Source organism: Columba livia, chromosome 1 (assembly GCF_036013475.1).
Source record: "Columba livia isolate bColLiv1 breed racing homer chromosome 1, bColLiv1.pat.W.v2, whole genome shotgun sequence".
Classification (NCBI taxonomy): Eukaryota; Metazoa; Chordata; class Aves; order Columbiformes; family Columbidae; genus Columba; species Columba livia.
This window is the reverse complement of record NC_088602.1, coordinates 206537466-206547110: the sequence shown is the minus strand read 5'-3', so window position 1 is coordinate 206547110 and position 9645 is coordinate 206537466. Positions and strand designations below refer to the sequence as shown.

At 40.5% G+C, this 9645-nt stretch overlaps 1 long non-coding RNA gene across 4 annotated transcripts in view; it reads left to right on the top strand.

The window, feature by feature from the left end:
- The first annotated feature begins 310 nt into the window (after positions 1–310).
- The window catches only part of LOC110357065 (uncharacterized), an 86336-nt gene continuing 77001 nt past the window's right edge, over positions 311–9645 (top strand). Inside the window, exons 1-2 of one of the 4 annotated variants that reach the window (XR_010469666.1) lie at positions 311–714; positions 1281–1580. This is a non-coding gene — a long non-coding RNA (uncharacterized LOC110357065). The remainder of the gene's footprint in view (positions 715–1280; positions 1581–9645) is intronic. The other 3 variants (XR_010469667.1, XR_010469664.1, XR_010469665.1) reach the window with 3 other exon arrangements.

The following is a 9645-nucleotide window of genomic DNA, read 5'->3' as shown; positions in this document are numbered from 1 at the left end:
TTTTTTTGTTACACAAATAACTAGATTATCAGTTCTCTTCAGCTTGTAGTGTCTACTCCAAACCCCATTTAAGTCAATAGTTTCTTTCCTCTGACATCAATGAGTTCTGGATGAGGCCCAAAATTAACATGAGTTAGCTCAGTTGATAGGATGGGTATTAACTATACTGATTGCTACTAGAAACAAATTTGTGAGCCTCTCACTCTAGGAGCCAACCACAATAATTTTAATTATACAAAAGGAAGTATTTCTTGTGTAAAAACATTCCAACTACTTCCATTTCTTTTAAGCTACTTCAAAAGTGGGCAGAACTACAAAGTAGTATTGAAAACTCAGGATGGGGTGGAGGGGTATTTCCCTTCCTCTGAAATTCCTCCCCCATATATGCATACTGCTAAACCATCCCTAGCAGGGATTACTTTCATCTCCAACTCATGAAGAAACTTCTGAAGAGCTTTTTTGCTTTTGTCCTTGGAATACACCACGTTGTGCAAAATGGCATGTGAAACTCTTTCTTGAAGAAGGAGCTTGAACGGCTTGCGCCATGAGCTTTCCTTCTCTTTCCTTTGCTAGTATCAAAGTTCCTGATGTGTAGGATATAATATAGGATACCTTTGTCTCCATTCAGACATTTCAAAGTGAGCACCCTGCTGAAGATCATCAAGCTACTGAAGATGTACGCAAACCTGCTAAATTACATATCTTGCATATCAGGTGAGTAGGTATGGCAAATATATCCTTCATCTGTATGTAGCTATGCCAGTACTTTTTACTGAAAGTTTGTATCTTCTGGGAATCTGAACAGCTCGGTGTCAATAACCATACTGGTTTGATCTGAAGGACTGTATTTCAACACATAAGAGAAAAAAAGGGTGATAATTTTCTTCTATCAGCCAAACTGTAAGTCTTTCTGTCAGTACTAATAGCAGCCATGGTCCTGTGTTTGAAGAGAGGTTCAGGCTACTGAAATTGAATTTTGGTTATGACTGACATGCCCCCCAACAGATCATCCAGCATGTAATAGTGCGAATCTCTGCCTCGATTCTCTTTTTGCATGGTTGTGCTCCTGTTTTAGACTGTAGGGCAGGTTAGGGATTGTTTTGTCATTCACAAACTGCTTTTACTTATGATGGTGGGACGCTAGTCTCAGTTGGACCTCTGAAATTTTTTTCTTCCTCTTACATCTACCTGCCTTTGTTCATGTGTATGTGGTTGTATAGCATAAACAGTAATAATATTGTGGAGTATACTCCCATGATGTTTGTCTCGACATCTCTCAGCAGACTATCAAAAGTTTCTACTCCACGGAGTACAGAAAATGGGAATTAAATGGGAATCTACTCAGTCTCTGTGAAGGGAATCTTACTTTGTGCTCATGCGAACCCAAGACAGTGCTTTCGTCTTATGTTTCATCTAACTATTTCAAAGGATTTGACAGAATTTAAGCAAAGGAGCATTGCTGTGTCCTGGGAGACAAGCAAGTCTGGGGGTGGGGATTATTCCAGTATCTCCCCCTTAACATTCTACCACGGGACTGTCTCACCTCTCCTCACTGGCAGAAGGAACAACCCCTTTACAAGGTAAGCTCGGCACCTTCTCTACTGTTCTCCTTCACTTTTGAATGAAGCCCAAATCTGGAGGGAGCAAGAGAAGGGACAGAGGCAGCCATGCAATGTTAAAGGCAGCTGTAAGAGGTTAAAGTGTTAGTAGGAAGGCTAGAAGAAGGAGGTAAGAGCTTGAGATAAAATGGCTGCACCATGCAGCTGGTAAATCCTCCCTGTGTCTTTTCTCTTGTGAAACTAGAGGAGAGGCACCAAAACGGGCTTGTATGGAGGAAAGCTGCTATAAGTGAATGCAGAAATACCCTGCTATGGCTCTGGAGGTAGATATTTAACATACATAAGCACAGAAGAGCCCTGTGACTTCCTAAGTTAATTCAGGAAAGAGGAGAAAACAGAACCTCAGCGTCTTGACTCATACGATACTGCAAGATGTGGCTAGTCATCCTGAACCCTCTCCCCTGCCAAAGCAAACGGAATGCTTTGACCTCTTAAATATATTCTGCTATAAAGATAATATTTTCCACAGATAAGAGTGCCATATGCATTATATATGAAGCTAGAACAGTCAATAGTCTATTCATGCTTTCCTTCCTCTTCGCTATGTGAGACAACTCTAAGAAAACAGTCTTGATGTAAATGAAAATTAAAAGAGATATAAGGAGAAGAACCACGTAATACAAACACAGAGATACTGGTTCAAGGAAAGGTTTTACCCCCGAGAAGCAGCTGGTGCCTTACTTTCCATCAGAAAAACACTCCTACTTACAGGCTTTTCAGTTTTAGTCTTTGGGTTGTAATAAAGCTCCCTGCTGTTATCTTGTTTTGCCGAATACCTGTAATAAAAGGAAAGACCCACGCTGATGGGGATGGAATTAAAGTATGGACTGAGTGAGGATGTTTTGTATACGGAAAATAAATATATACATTCTCAGAGGGGAAATATAGATAAGGGAATATATATTTTATGGAGGCAGTGCAGGTGAGCTTAGCTAAACTCAGGAGGGGGACTTTGCTCTTTCCTGTCTCAAGCTCAGCACCTGCATACGGGATGCCAAGAGGAGGAGGATGCAGCCATAACTTTCTCTGGAAATTCACTTGGAGCCAGAATGACCACCTCTGCGAGCTCAAGGGAGATTTTATTTTCTGACCAGATGTTTCGGTATCAGACCCTCATACAAGCCTATGTATAAAAAGAATAGTAGCTGACCTAAGAATGACAAACTGTCAGCTCTGGTGAACTCTGGGGTCTATATTGCCCTCAGCACCCTTATTAACAGGGACTCCAGATAACAGAAATTCACTGAAATTTTAAATGATATAATGGCATTTTTAAGTGAAGTTCCCTGAAATACAATAGACAAATATTTTCTGTTAGGCATTAGGTTTTCTTCTCAAATTATCAAGACCTGATATACTTTCCAGTCAGGGAAGTAATTAGAATCCCTTTCTCTTAGATAGGGACTAAGAGTTGAAGATAAATAAAGTGGAATTTTGGAACCTAAATCCAAAATTGTGATTCCAGTAAATCCCACTTAGCAGACCTTCAACCATATGATGCGTAGGTCAGGACTGCAGTAGAATGTGCCACGTTTTCTTTGTGCCACATTTTCTTTGACACAGAGGCTAATGAACATAGCATGGCTCACACCTATGTTATATGAATATTACCCTCCAGAAATGGCTAAATACATCTACATTTCTTACTGGGACTCATCTCTGGCCTGTGTTAAATCCCAGACTGTGCCTGGTAATTTTGGGAAAAATGCTATCTGGACACAGACCTAAGCAGTGACCTTCTAACAATGTAGTTGTGTGCACTGCTTTCTTAATACAGGCTTATAAGTCTCAACGTATAACTAAGCTCAACTGAAATATAGGCTTGGGATTCAGTCTGGGATGGAGACATTTACGTTTAAGTGTTTTGATGAAGGTAACTGGATATTGAGGATGTAGATGACTGGATAGATGAATTGGTGAGCAATTTAATTAAACTAATCTTGATGTCTATTTTGGAGGGAAGTGACTACCTCTCCAGGCTCCCCTGACCACAATGGGGGCCTGATTCAGTTGCCTAGACAGAGGTGTCTAGTGCCATTTCGAGTTGCCTTGAGGCATCCCACCTCATCTTTAGATGTGACTATAGTAAGGCTATTTCCTTTCGTATTCTTCTCACATCTGCCATGTCAGTACTATGAAGAGTAAGCCATACACAGCAGGATATAAGGTGTACTCAGGACCCTCAGTTTATGTCTCTGTACTCTAAGGCTTCTTAGATGCAGTAAACATCAATGTGAGAGCAGCTGAGAGCAGCTATGTATCTCTTGACTGTAATGACAGCCTGGATTTCCCATACACTTGTAGACATTTCATAGAAACTTAGCTGTATACGTCTCACGCTTGAACTGAAACCCACCCTACAGACTGCTGTTCCTTGAAAGCCCCCATCCTGAGTTTCCAGATCATGCATAACAAGCTGGTTTCATCTTAAACACAGGGGCATCTACTTATTGTTCATGATGGCAGGAATACTGTAACTTGGTAGAGTTAGTGTCATTCATGGTTTGGAAGATCCTCTTTCGGTCGCCATCCATTCTTGGGAATGTCCTGTCCTATTTCCATTGACTCTGTGGCCCCCTCCCACCTAAAAGGGGAAGCAGTGAGTCTGTTGTGCAGGCTACACACTCCTGGGTGAGGAGGAGCGCGGTATTCACACATTCTTGCGAAGATCTTCCAATCAAGGGGTGGAAAAAACAAAACAAAACAAACAAAAAACACCAAGAACCATTGCATCAGGACAATATACCTATTAGTTAGACACAGATCTGTAAAAATGCCCTTCCCTGCAGCCTGAAGTCAGTCTGCACATTTGCCCTGGCTTGCACTGTGTGTGGCATGGTGGCAACAAGGAGAAGCTAAGGAGCAGAGAGGCCGTGGAGATGTAAAATGTAGGGAGACAGCTCTGGGGTGGCTTGATTTGCTGTCTGCACATTTTGTGTACTGTGGAATCCTGCCCTTAAAATGTCACTGGAGCGAGGACACTTTGTGGCATCCTCACTCAGGCTCTGATGGGACACTTATGAAACTGGAAGGAACAAGGCGGGGTTCAGCAAATCCTTGTTGCTTTTAAGTTTTAACTCAGTGACCATTTGGATAAAATATTCCCATTTCATGAATGTTTTGGCAATACTAGCTTTTAATGTGTGCCAGTCCCTTCTTCTGCAGAGCTGCTTCCCTGCTGCACTCCAGCATCTGCTTACAGCCTGAGTTCAAGTCTATATCTGAGTTTCTCAGGTCAGGAGGCAAACAGAAATGGTAGCAATGGTAAAGAGTTTAATACCTTAGCTGCTTCTGGCTCAGAGGAAGCAAGGAGCCAGCAACTACAGTAAAGAAAATGAAAATTGGGTCAATCTGATAGTTTCTCCCTTCCCACTGGGAGCTGCAGTGCTGCACTGCCAATAACAGGTACTATTTGGTGAGGCTACAAACAGCAGGGCATCCTCCAGAGATCGAAAATACACTGCATCACCAGCATGACCCAGGGTTGTCCAGAGAAAAGTAAGATATTCTCTGCTAGTTGATGTTAGTTTCAGTGTAACCAGTGAAATAACAGGATTTGCATGGAATTTCCAGAATGCATTTGCACGTTTTGTAGTAAAACAGGAGTTATTTGACATGGGTGGTGGAGTTTTAAAGTTCGTGCGTAGGAAGAACCAATTTCTGCTGTTTATCTATAATGCCTAGCACGGGATTTCAGTGAAGGAATTTCCTAGGCTCTATCTGTTAAAGGGTTTTGGAAAACATGTCTTGACATTAACTCTGACATTGCTGCTTCCTGTTGGGTTCTTCTGTTGTTTGGGACATGTTCTGTCACAGTATTGAATTCCTTTGCTATACAAGTACATAAATTAATATTTATACTCAGAGGTGATGGAAAAAAATAATGGGAGGCATGTTTTCTTCTTTAGTTTTCATTTTTGTTTGTATATGTGTGTAGAAAGTGAGTAAAAGGGTTCGATTCAGAATTGCACATGTCTCAGGGACTGAAAATTTTATTTAAAACCCAAAATTTAAATTATCCTTTTTTTTTTTTTTTTTTTTTGAGGGGGCAGAAGTTATAGAAATGATACAAAAAATCTTTATTTGAAACATTTCAGTCCAGTTCACATGTGGTTGCGTAGTGACTGTCTCTTCTTTCATTGCTAGTACAGTGGCTGCAGTAACACCGGTCAATGGGAAAACATGCTATGAGTTTTGGTATCAGGGACAAGTAAGAGCATTGCTAGGAAAGACAACCTCAAAACAATTCTACCCCATACTTCACATAACGGATTTTTCCCACCTCCCTTTCCTCTTCAAACATATACCATATATTCATCCTTAGTGCAAGTAATAGCAAGGTTCCGCAGTCTGCCCTGAAGGTCAACAGACCTGGGCTAGCTCAGGGAAAGAGATCAGACAACATTAAAAGCAAAAAAAGTTGGCTTTACTTGTAACAATGTTTTACTACTTAATAAACATAGCCCTGATCTTGCAGAGAGACCCTTGCAGGCAGATTGCAGAATTCAAGGCCTAAATTAATATTTCAAATGAGCCAGACACTTTCATTTCAATCACAACCTCATTTTAATGAACTTATTTTGCCATGAATAAACAATTCCTGAGTAGTACTGTAACTTTCCACCCTCCACACACACTTCAAAACTGTCAAGGTATACAGGGAAAATATTCATTAGAGATTTCAGGAAGTTACCATATAGCTTTTACACTATGGCCTTATTCCAATTTCTTCCCTCTCTTTACTTTGGTGTTTGAAAATTTTAAATCCCAGTGACAGTCAATTCCAGGTGTTCATTTCTGATGGGAGTGACAGCTTTGAACTCTGTGGAAGAAACCAAACCAGACAGGGAAAGATGAAAAGAAAAAAAAAGTAAGAAAAAAAAAGGCAAAGAGAGAAAGAAAACCTTTTGCTTAGATTAGGTCAGAAACCTCTTGGCAGTGTCCACATTCTTCTCCTGCACCTTGGCTTCTTGCTTCACGTCTAAAAGGGAACAGAAAGAGGAGATAATCAACCAGCCCTGGTGCACTTCCACAATTTCTGTATAAAATTTCACTTAATGCAATTGTGGCGCCAGGGCTGGGTGTATGATGGTACCATTCAGAATATGTTTATATAACATGACTGCATGCCACTGCGATCCTTTAAATTCTTTTCTAAGAGCTTTACTCACTCCAGGTTCACTCATCCAAAACCCTTTATAATCTCAAATATCTCTGTTACTTTCTCTTTTGAGCAGAAGGGCAGGAGACAGGGGGGAAGGGAAAAAGAAAGAAGAGGGGAAATATGTAACTGATGTGGACACTGGGAAGAGTTTCCTCTTTGGCCCCATTGCTGGGGCATAAAGAACTTTTCTGTTTTAATGTAAATTTGGTATGATACAACTGCCTTTACTGTGCCCCTAAAATAATATAAAGAGAGGATTTGAGCTGCCCTGAGAAAGCCTTGGAAGCAGTTGCTGTGTTTGTATCAGTCATGGTAGGTGCGATATACGTGCAAATGCACAGATGTGCCCACGCTCCATAGGGTTTGGGACCTTTCCGTACAAGTGTGCAGCAGCAAAGGGGGATGCAGGGAGCATAATGGGGTGATGGCTTTTCATTGCTTCATGCAGCCTGTTCCAAGTGGTACCTGCTCATCTCTTTCCATGCCCTGTCATTGCATCTCCTCCAGCCTCTCCTTGTTCCTCCTGCAGCCATCCAAGCGCACCTTTGTGCCTGTGTCTGTGCTTGGGGGAAACACCCTGGAATCACATTGTCATATGTTTTTCTTTCAAACATGTCCTGGTAATGTCATTTTTCATGATGTGATGAGAATAAAAACACCCTTCAGGGAGTTGGTCTGCTGTATTCCCTGAGTGTCAGATGGAGGGACATGACAGCGTTGCTTCTTTATTTTCCCTTTCTTTCTCCAGTCTGACTCTGTTCTTTGTCCATTTGGCATCTACAATGCAGTTATCAGAGATATCAGAGGGGCTATAATGGTGTATTATGTCTTGGACAGTAAATAAAGACATGTCAAGTAGACTCTGCTTAGGGAAACAGTTCCTTATAAAGTAATTTTTTTAATGTGCATGCTCTTCAAAGCCTATTAATAGGATGCTTAAAAACATATTCCAGCTTTTGACTCAGCTTGCATAATTTCTTCACAGTTTGCTCTAAAACAATATTATTGCCAGACACGAAAATAAGCATGCCTGTTTCCAGCAAGAACAATGACAGTCTTTCATTTGGATGGTACATTGCTCAGTCATTTTAACCTAGGCTTGGGGATTAAGGCTTCCAGTTTCTCATCATATGTCAAAAAGTACATTAGGTAGGTGAAAGATATTACACTGTGGGCTATGTTACTTATTTGTATAAACAGTTCTTATAGCAACAGCAGTGTTATATAAATAGGAGTTTTGTAGGGTATGTTGCTGTTGTACATTATCCAAAAATTCATTTTTGAATGAGAAAATATTTCCAACAGGCAGGTAGGAATGTGCTATTGTGTAATCAAGACAAAGAAAAATAGTAAACTCCACCAGGATGTAAAGTATTGTTCTTTTAGAGCAGTACTGGTCATTTCCATGGAGTAACTGGTTAAGGGAAAAGGCGGGGAGACCAACCTAGTTACCCATTTGCAAGGCACTCCCTGTGTTAATTCAGCCTGTTGGGACTCAGTTTACTCACCAAAACAGTCTGATGTCACTTGAGGACTGCAAAATACAAGTGTCAAGAGCATGAAAGTTGCTTTGCCAAAGAGAACAGGAGGGAGAGTGAGTGCTGTTTATTGTGGGGCCAAGATTTTATCCCCTGGTATGACCCATGTGGCTGTGCTTGTGAGCACACACAGCTTTTCACAGCCAGATCCCACCAATATTTTGAGGGCAAACAGCTGCAGAGGCTACATGCATCAGGAAGGCATCGACATTTGAAGATCATTTCTCTTTTTCTGTTAGCAGGCAAAAAGCTCCAGGCACTAACGTTTGCTCAGTCTATCCTAAGGGAGATATTAACTGTGTCATGGTACCTTTCCCTGCTCTTCTCCCAGCTCTGCAGTCACAGGGCACCATGTGCTGGTCCAGCACACACTTCACCTTGGCTTGATGTTTTGTGTGAAATTACAGCACAATAGCTCTTTTCTTTCTGCTGGTCTGGTAGACACTTATTTCACACCGAGGCATGGATGCCTCCCACAGAGGTAACACGCAGGGCTATTTCCGTATAGGAGGACATCTGCTATCCACTGCCCATAGAAAATGTAGCATACTCAGCCCTCTTCAGATCTGCAATATGGCATGGAGCTAAATAACTACTGTTGGATATTACAGGACACTTCTGGATTTGTGTTTGCCTCTGGTGTTGAAGAGTACTTTGTGAAGAAAATAAAACTTGTACTCAGAGAGAATAAATTTCTATATGTTTTCAACTCATAATTTGATTTTTTTTTTCCCCTCAAACTGTTAATATGTACCTTGAAAAGAAAAAAAATGTCCCTTGCTCTTCTAGTATTAACATGACTTTTTTATTTTAAATTTTCACTAATAAAAATTTAGAAAAAATATCAAAAAATATGGACAAATTTTATTTTATAAGCATTAAATTAACTATAGTGTATTTGTTGGATATTTGTTGTTTGTTTTGCTTGCTATTTTTTACTGAAGCAGGTTTTCTGGAGTCTCAAACCCCATTGTGGGACATGGACCCATCATTTACACAACTCGATTTACCATAAGTTATGGCATATTGGAATTGACTGGGAAACCTCCTTTGAATATCTGATTATCTGGATGTGCTGTGAACACACTGAAAATAACACAAACTTTAAATGCATGCCTTAATTCTTATCATAGTAGTGCAGGAAAAGAAAATTTATTTCCATGCTGTTTTCTTCATGGGCTTTTTACTAGCAAGTAAACACATCCAGTGATCATTTTGCGGATGTGTGTGTTTTAATAGGCATTTTAATAAAGTAATGTAGAATATGTTTACTGCCATTCATTAAGAGTTTGATATCAAAATGTCTTACAACCTGCTTAAATTC